This window comes from Maniola jurtina, chromosome 17 (assembly GCF_905333055.1).
Source record: "Maniola jurtina chromosome 17, ilManJurt1.1, whole genome shotgun sequence".
Taxonomy (NCBI): domain Eukaryota; kingdom Metazoa; phylum Arthropoda; class Insecta; order Lepidoptera; family Nymphalidae; genus Maniola; species Maniola jurtina.
In genome coordinates, this window is record NC_060045.1 from 7,328,500 (window position 1) to 7,338,406 (window position 9,907).

Here is a 9,907-nt window from a genome sequence, read left to right on the forward strand (position 1 = left end):
AGCTGTTTGACGTATCAACGCAGCGCCCAGCCCAAATTCTAGGACCGTATTTGTCGAAATTCCCTCTTGAGCAAAGCCGCAGGTGGGCGCTAGTAAGTCGATAAACCGACAAACTTTTAGTTTTATAATAGTATCTACTAGCTGATTGACCCCAGCTATGCCGGGATTGTATTTCTGAAACTCCTTTCTTTGTAGAGGCCTACGTCATAAAGAAATCCTGCATGTACCTAAAACTCAAGTTTCCAAACCCAGTGAATTGTACATTTGCCTATAATATAATATTGTACGTTTACCTGTAATATAATATTATCAGTTTTAGTAGTTTTAGCAGAAACTTCAGAAAAACGTTTCTGATACGAACCGCTAAGGTGTGGAAGGTCCCTGCCAAGTGTAAGATTAAAATCTTGTAGGCAAACGCGCTCCAACCTAGACCCCACCATTGCTTTTTATTAGGCACTAGAGGATGCCCGCGACTTCGTCCGCGTGGATTTAGGTTTTTAAAGATCCCGTGGGAACTGTTTGATTTTCCAGGATAAAATGCCTATGTCAATTACAGGGACGCAAGCTACCTCTGTACCTTTCATACAAATCGGTTAAGCGGATGGGTTTTTGGGAATCCCGTGGGAACTCTCTGATTTTCCGGGATAAAAAGTAGCCTATCTCCGTCCCCGGGATATAAGCTAACCCAGTACCCGTCAGAATCGGTTAAACTATTGAACTATAAAAGGTAGTAGACAGACAGACAGACACACTTCCGAATTTATAATATTAGTATGGATGATTGTCGTCAAGCGCAAGCCTATCTCACAATAAAATAAAAAAATCTCCTGTCTAGATAGACAATAATTTTACTTTAATAAACAACTAACAGAAAGTCAAGCGAATAATTTTTCTTTACTTACGTAATATTTTTCGATAATAATTGCACGAGGTGAATAAATTACAATAACATGATTTACACTTATTATTGTATCATTATATTATATTTTAATTTGCAACATTGTAAGAAAGAAAGTAATCAAAGCGATAATAAAAATTACTTTTATATCTACTACCAAGTTTTATAAACATTTAGGGTTTGCGCACACACTTTTACAATACTTTACATCGATTCATAAGATAAATTGTGTGCATGTCATCAATCGCAATTTTCGATCATGGACGAATAACTACTCTTTTCGGTGTAATAAACGAGTGCATTCATACGCGAGTAATGAAGAACGTGTTTCAGGGTTTTTGAAAATTCCACCCCCTCACTGATTTTTCAAAAAATTCAGTCGAGCGAAAGCGGGGAGGGTAAGTTAGTGCATTATAGTGTTATTACATCATTGCGAGTAGGTACTGACTACACAATAAAGCAGACCCAATTAGAGCAGAATTCAGGAATAAAGACTTTCCAATCATTTTACCCTAAATCACAGAATAGTACCCAATTACCTATACTATTATAAGATTTCAGCAATATTAAACTACTAGCCGATGCCCGCGACTTCGCCCGCGTGGATTTAGGGTTTTCGAAATCCCGTGGGAACTCTTTGATTTTCCGGGATAAAAAGTAGCCTATGTGCTAATCCAGGATATTATGTATCTCCATTCAAATTTCAGCCAAATCCGTCCAGTAGTTTTTGCGTGAAGGAGTAACAAACATACACACACACACACACATACAAACTTTCGCCTTTATAATATTAGTGTGATTAGACTTCAACCGCGCGGAGTTAGGTTTTTAAAAATCCCGTGGGAACTTTTCGATTTTCGTTATTCATTATCATCATCAACCTATCGCTGACTCACTGTCTACTAAGCAAGGGTCTCCTCTAGAATGAGAAGGGTTTCACCATAATCTACCACGCTGGGCCAGTGCGGATTAGCAGACTTCACAAACCAGACCTTTGAGAACATTATGAAGAACTCACAGGCCTTCCTTCCTCCGTTTTCCTTCACCGTTAAAGTAATAATATGTGATACTTAATTGCTTAAAATGCACAAAACTTTGAAAAATTAGAGCCAGGGATCGAACCCTAAGCCTCCCGACGAGGTAGCCGACGTCTTATATTATAACGTTTAAATAATACTAGCCGATGCCCGCGACTTCGCCCGCCAGCGTGGATTTGGTTTTTCGAAATCCCGTAAGAACTCCTTGATTTTCAAGGATAAAAATAGCCTATGTGCTAGTCCAGGATATTATCTATCTCTATTCCAAATTTCAGCCAAATCTGTCTAGTAGTTTTTGCGTGAAGGAGTAACAAACATACACACAAACTTTCGCCCATATATTATTAGTATGAAGTGTGATTAGTATGGATTATTCTGCTTGTAATGAGAATTAATCCAAACTTAGAATGTTTTGTAGGTACACAAAAATTCAGGGCAAAAATATGCTCCAGCTGTGGAGGTTTTAGGTAGAAATTATTCTAAGAGCTTATTCGTGTAATCCTACGTGAATAAGCCACTGTCGCTCATTTCAAATTATACCTATCCCACAGAATCTCCAACCTTTTTTGATGCATAAAAAATAACAATTAACAAGTTAGAAATTACAATGTCTACGTGACGTGGACTAAATTATTCCCAGTTGATATCGCTGAAAGCTAAAATACAAAACCCGAGTCGAGTTTCGTTAAAATATTGTTCTAAAAAACTAATTAGTTGGCCTTTCTCGGAAAATTTTAACGTAAGTATAAAAGCGCGAGTCGGACTTGCACACGAAGGGTTCCATAGCATTGTATACAATTATGTACGTTTTTAATTTACAAAGCGGCCATATTGAAATTGTTATTAAGTATTTGTTGCTATGGTGGCAATAGAAATACGTACTTACTTACTCTATGAAAATTACTTTCTACATGTTACGGTTCATGATATGCAGCCCGCTGACAGACAGACTGACAGACGGACAGACGGACGGATAGCATTGGCATTCTTCGGGTATGGAACCCTGAAAATCGTCACGGGTGTATGTTCCAAATAAAAACAACATTAAAAATAATTTTGTTGTTTAATTAGAGATAAATCAACACCATTCCAGGTTAATGTAATAACTATTGACTGTTATATCGTTAATAGCATTAGACACAAACATACCTGCCTGTTGCCAATTATTATTTGAAGGATTTTGTGTTAATCTTTAATTTAAGGAGATTCTCGATCTAGTGATTTTATAAAAGTAAATGTTGGTTATTCACCCTCACCGTACGCGAATTACTACGATTTGCTTTCAAAGTGCATAAATCACTGATCCAAAGCGTAGGTTGTTCAATAATTCTGGCTTGCAGGGCATCTGAACATTTGACACCGCTCCAATTTACTCCCTCTTGCCCTCTGGGGAGCTGCAAGTCGCTCTCGCAGCTTTACATTTTGCCTGAAATGTGTAACAACCTACGTAAAATGTAGAGAAGTTTTCCCAGTCTAACTAGTTAAATTATTTTATTCTGATTTTAAAAGATTTTGTATTTCGTCTGCGAAACTAATTATAGGTGTTTTACCTATCTGTTGTAAAGGACTTAGTATTGCAGACGTTGTGATTTTGGGCATGTTGATGTGTGTCTCACCGAGCTGAACCTCTTGTACCTACCACGTATACGTCTTTTTAACCCCCGACCCAAAAAGAGGGGCGTTATAAGTTTAACGTGTGTATCTGTCTGTGGCATCGTAGCTCCTAAACTAATGAACCGATTTTAATTTAGTTTTTTTAGTTTGAATGGTGGCTTGATCGAGAGTGTTCTTAGCTATAATCCAAGAAAACCGGTTCCGCCGTTTGAAAGTTATCAGCTTTTTTCTAGTTACAGTTCCCTTCACTTGTAGGGGGTGTTATAAATTTTTAATTTACACTTGTGGTAATATAATTTCTAAATTAATTTAGATCTGATTGACTGAGAGGTTTAGGTTATGGCTAGTCATCAATTTACTGGCAGAGTCGTACCGTCAAGTGATTTAGTGTATCGGTACGTTGCTACCTACTTAGAAACCGAATCGCGTTGTTTGAAAATGAGAACACACCTTCCTGTTTAAGGAAAACTTATACAATAAAAAACACTTCAGTCTCTTTCTGTATCTATTTTAGGTTATAACTTATAGGGCAGGGCCTGTAAGAAAGGGTGATGTAAAATAAAAAGTTAAATAGTCACATCATGTCCAATTATGTGAATGAAAGTAATCTATACTTACATATAATAAAATTGTAGAAAAGTGGTGTCTGTATAATGGAAATATATAAAAAAAAGTAGCAGGGGTTGTTATTATATCGATGCCGAACCCGAAATTGTAATTAATTTTTTTTTGTCTGTTTGTCTGTGTGTTTGTGCACGCTAATATCAGAAACGGCTTATTCGATTTAGATACGGTTTTCACTAATATATTGTAGTAAACTTCACTTAACATTTAGTGTTTATTTCATGTCAATCGGTTCATAAATAAAAAAGTTATGTCAATTTAAAGAATCACGGCGAACATTTTTAACGTACAGAGTATATGCTGCCCGAAAAGTCACTATTCCACGCGAACGAAGTCGCGGGCACAGCTAGTTATATAAATAATCGCCGGATTTGTAAAGGTGATTAAGGTGACAGCGATTTCGGACGTTGCACTCGCAAAGTTATCGGTTGTCCGCCCTTATCACCAATGTTAAAGGTCTCTGTTGAGACCTTTAACATGATATGTAAGAGCATTCTAGTTGGTAGGTGCTTAAGTACCTGTTGCTTTCTTTAATTAATCTTGCAACAAAGTGTTCGAAAAATAGGTATCCAAAAGTGTAGCTGCCTGTTATTTCTTTTCAACTGATTTCAAATGAGCTAGGTAATAAGTATAGGTTCGAAAATTAGGAATGTTCAGAGCTCTGAAACCATAATGAAATCCGATATAAAATCGAATAATTTCTGATAAGAGCGGATTTTATTTTCATGTGAAATCTAATATTCGTAACCGTAACTGAAACTATCCAAAACTATCGAATATCCGCAACATCTATACTAATAAATAAAATTGGAGTGTCTGTCTGTAATTTCGAAATAACTACCTCATATAAAGCTCATATGGTTATTTGAACGATACCATAACCGAATCACACATTTTTAAAATTTTTGTCTGTCTGTCTGTCTGTCTGTCTGTCTGTCTGTCTGTCTGTCTGTCTGTCTGTTTGAAAAGGCTAATCTTCGGAACGGCTGAACCGATTTTGACGGGACTTTCACAGACAAGTAGAGGATTCATCAGGGTGTAAAATAGGCTACTTTTTTAACCGACTTTCAAAAAAGGAGTTGTGTTTTTCTACCTATGTATACCGAAATCTCCGAGATTTCTGAACCGATTTGAGTAATTTTTTTTTTAATCGATAGAGGAACTTTGCGACATTGCCCTATAAAAAATTTAGATTCCAACTCCTCAATCCAGATGCTGCAGGGGATCTGATCACCAAAGTGGATGGGATTTAGAAACTGTCGTCGGTTATAACTTGATATTGAAGGTATATTTACCAAGTAAAGACTTTGTCGCGCGGTACGGATAAACTACTTTTGTCCTGGGAACTCAAAAGTTCCCACGGGATTTCTAAAAACCTAAATCCACGCGGGCGAAGCTGCGGGCATCAGCTAGTTCTTAATATACATAATCCCGGAAAATGAAAGGGTTCCGCGGGGTTTTTAAAAAACCTAAATCCTCGTGGACGATGTCGGGGGCATTAGCTAGTTATATTACAACATCAACATAATATCCGTATAACCATAACCGATTTAATATTTTGAATAATTTGTATTCATAATTCATAGGTTACTTTAGCGATAAAGCCGCATTTGCACCCTTATGCATTGTTTCTTCTGTGTGTTCTGTATATGTATATGTTTGTGTTTGCAATAAAGAATTCTAAATAAAGATAAAGTGTTATATTAGTTACCCAATACATCCTGTTTTAAAATCTCATAGTCTTATCGACTTTAATGGAAATATACGAAACAAACAATTTAGCTGTTTCAATGTCAATAGTAGGTAAATATAATGTTTACGAGTCTTTCAATCACAGTCTCCTTTATGATAGGTACTTTCCGTTGACCTAAATTCATGAGATTTAGCAGCTAGATAGGTCTTATAGCACAAGTAAAGAAAAAAACCGAAAACCGTGAATTTGTGGTTACATCACAAAACAATTAAAAGGTGATCACGACAAAATAAATTAGTTTACTAAATCAATGTCACTAACTTGCAGTGTTGCACATAAAAGTGTTACATCTTATACGATGGTACGGAACCCTTCGTGGGGGTCCGACTCGCACTTGACCGGTTTCGGACACTGAAAATATGCGAACTAATTGAGAATATTCTACCAATAGATACCTACTCCACTATCTGGGTCGAGCCCCAATCTGCTTTTACTTTGAAGTAGATACCCAATTACTGCTGAAAATATTGCAATTTAATAGCTGTTATGGGCTATGGCAGGTATTTTAATAAGGTCCTCCATATCAGTAGTTTTCCGTTTCTTTACACAGATTTTTGACGCATATAAGCGCATGTTTATTAACCCCCGACCTAAAAAGAGGGGTGTTATAAGTTTGACGTGTGTATCTGTGTATCTGTCTGTGGCAACGTAGCTCCTAAACTAATAAACCGAATGAATTTAGTTTTTTTTTTTTGTTTGAAAGGTGGCTTGATCAAGAGACTTCTTAGCTATAATCCAATCAAATCGGTACAGCCGTTTGAAAGTTATCAGCTCTTTTCTAGTAACTGTAACCTTCATTTGTCGGGGGTGTTATAAATTTTTAATTTACACTTGTTTATAGGTAACGAACAGAGCGTCAAGTATTTATTTTAATGGGAATTAGGTACCCACGATACAGTATATAGATCTCACTATAGAGAGGTTCACAATCTTCCGACAGTTTACAATATCGCGAGATAGATTATAACCTAACCGTATTTACATTTACGGTGACATAGGTATATAAATCCTAAGATGACATCCGCAATCGCTATCGCGTTTTATTTCAGGCTTTAATATCGTTTGCCACACCGACAAAGTTACAGGCATGTACGGGTTAATAAAGCGTGCTTTCATTTTATACAACAAAGCTTTTAAACTACGATGTCGTGCACGGTACAACAGCTTTAGTTTATAGCTTGGAAAGCTTCTCAGAGAAATCCTTTGAAATAAATGTTTATACATTAATTTATTTAAATTTGTAGCTGTCACACCTTGGCGTGGTACAGGTGGAATGGAACAAGTGTAAATTAAAAAATAACACCCCCGACAAATGAAGGTTACAGTAACTAGAAAAGAGCTGATAACTTTCAAACGGCTGAACCGACTTTCTTGGATTAGAGCTAAGAACACTCTCGATCAAGCCTCCTTTCAAACAAAAAAAAATCTAAATTAAAATCGGTAAGTTTAGGAGCTACGATGCCACAGATAGATACACAGGTCAAACTTATAACACCCCTCTTTTTGAGTCGGGGATTAATTAAAAAAATCATTAACCCATCCCGGCTCACTACTAAGAACGGGTCTCCTTTCAGAATGAGAAGGGTTAGACCAAAGTCTTCCACGCTGGTCAAGTGCAGATTGGCAGACTTGATACAAATTATGGATAACTGTCAGGCATACAGGTTTCCTCATATTTTCTTTCACTGTTAAAGCAACTGATACCTACTTAATTTCTTAAAACTCACATAACTCCGACAAGTTAGAGGTGCATGTCCGGGATCGGATCCCAAATACCCGAATAGGAAGCCGACTTTTAAACAACAGGGTATTACCGATTACGAATAGAAACAATAACAATTTATAATTGGGTGATTGTTCATTGATGAAAATTTTTATCGTCAATATCTCAATACCTGAATAAAATCTTCAGTTAGCATGCCTTTTCTATCAGCATTTATGGCGTTGAAACTTTTGGCCTTGGACAGCGGCCTGATCAAAATAAAAGGTCAAGTGAGAATCGGATTCACTTGTGATGTAACCACAAATTCCAGGTTTTCGGATTTTTTCTTGTGCTATAAGATTTACCTACCTGCCAACATGTTTCTTGGTCAATGGGAAGTAGGTAAGTACCCTATAGGTCTTGATCACGACAGGTAGAGAGACAACAAAGTGATTCTATAAGGATTTTTTTGAGGTACGGAACTCTGTAAATTACTCAGTTATGGAAATAGCTATCTTTGGAGTCCCTAAAGGATGAGATCAAAAATAAAGAGATCTCAAACCGAAGCTTGAATGGAAATGTACCAGTCAGATAAGTTAACTCAACAACAATTAATCTCTAATTTGTTTAAAATCTCTGAAGACCTGTTACCATACATACTAATATTAATCCAGTGAAAGATGGTCTCACGAGGGCTCTAAAACTTAAAATTAAATAGGATCTTAGACCTCAACGTAATAGATGATCCACCATTACCAAATAAGCCGAAACATAATACATATTATAATTATAATAGGTTAAGATACTATTAATAGGTACTTGAAAAACATCTGATTTGCTTATCTATAACATAATATTATGCTCCGTTAAAAATAGCTACTTATCTGCGTTGTCTCACAATGTACATACCATTACTTCTTGAAGTTGCTTGAGGTAGCTACTATCGCTGGAACTAATCTAATAGAATGTCTAATTGAACATATGCGTGTCTAGACACTAGACAAATTATAAGCTCATAAAGACATAAAGGATTCCTCCGACATATAATAAGCTAAGCTGATACAAAGCTTACGTTTAATTAGCTGCAAGATTCAGACGGGCGTAAGACCGTGGCGTGAAATACACGTTTCTCTAAGTTTCTTTCGTTCACACTATCGTACGGATCGTATATTGTACTCGTGTTTTAGTACGACATCGTACGTGTCGTCCACGTGTGTCGCTGACGTCGCGCTTTGTGTTTGCCCAAGCCTTTAAAGCTCTACCTTTAACTGCATAATCCTATTTTCTTCGACTCTATCGTTCATTAAAAGGAGTAATTGATTTATCTCACTTCGTTTTTCACAGGAATCTTGATTAATAGCTTGTTACGCCATACTGTATTCTTAATTGAAACTTAATTTGACTATGGAGCAAATAAACTTGAACTTTACTTGCTGTACCTAAATGAAATCTGTTATTTTTGTATTGATATAGGTATGTGTATAATGAAGAGTTTTTACTACTTAAAGTTGGAAATTATATTTAAGAGCTTTAAAATAACATGATATACTTAGAATGTTGGTTGTTAATGAAATAAAACTTCTTTAAGAGGGCTTTCTCCGGCACTCGTTTCATACAATCGTAGTTCCTATTTCATTTGAATATTAAGCAACCAAAGTCCATGAAATTTTGCAGACATATTTCAGAAACTAATATCTATGTCTGTGGTTGTCCAGATTTCTGTCAAAATATTCGGTTTCAAAGTTACGCGGCCTTAAAAATTTTCATACAAATCTTTGAGCCCCTGTAATTTTCAAACTACATATTTTTAGAAAAATCTAAAACACCACAGACACAGGTATTAGTTTCTAGAATATGTCTGCATTTCATGGACTTTAGTTGCTTAATGTTCAAATGAAATTGGAACTACGATTGTATGAAACGAGTGACGGAGAGAGCCCTGTTAAGTGCAGGATAAGTGTTCCGCTATTATAAAATAGCACTAAGAGACTGAAACATTACCTACTAAATATAGAACCTTAGTGAAACGGAAATCACGATATATCGCATTTTCTCCAAGACAAGAAACCTTTTAAAGTAACTTCCTCATAGACTAGGCACTAATAGTTAAAACATTTTGTATCAAAAGGTCGTTTTCATTTATATTTAAATAAGGTTCTGCATGTATGTGAACGGTGCCGAGGGCCTATTGCTAATAAGCTTCCGCTGTCCGTCCGTCTGTCTGTTAGTGGGCTGTATCTTATGAACCGTAATAGGTAGAGTGTGTAAGTATTTCTAAT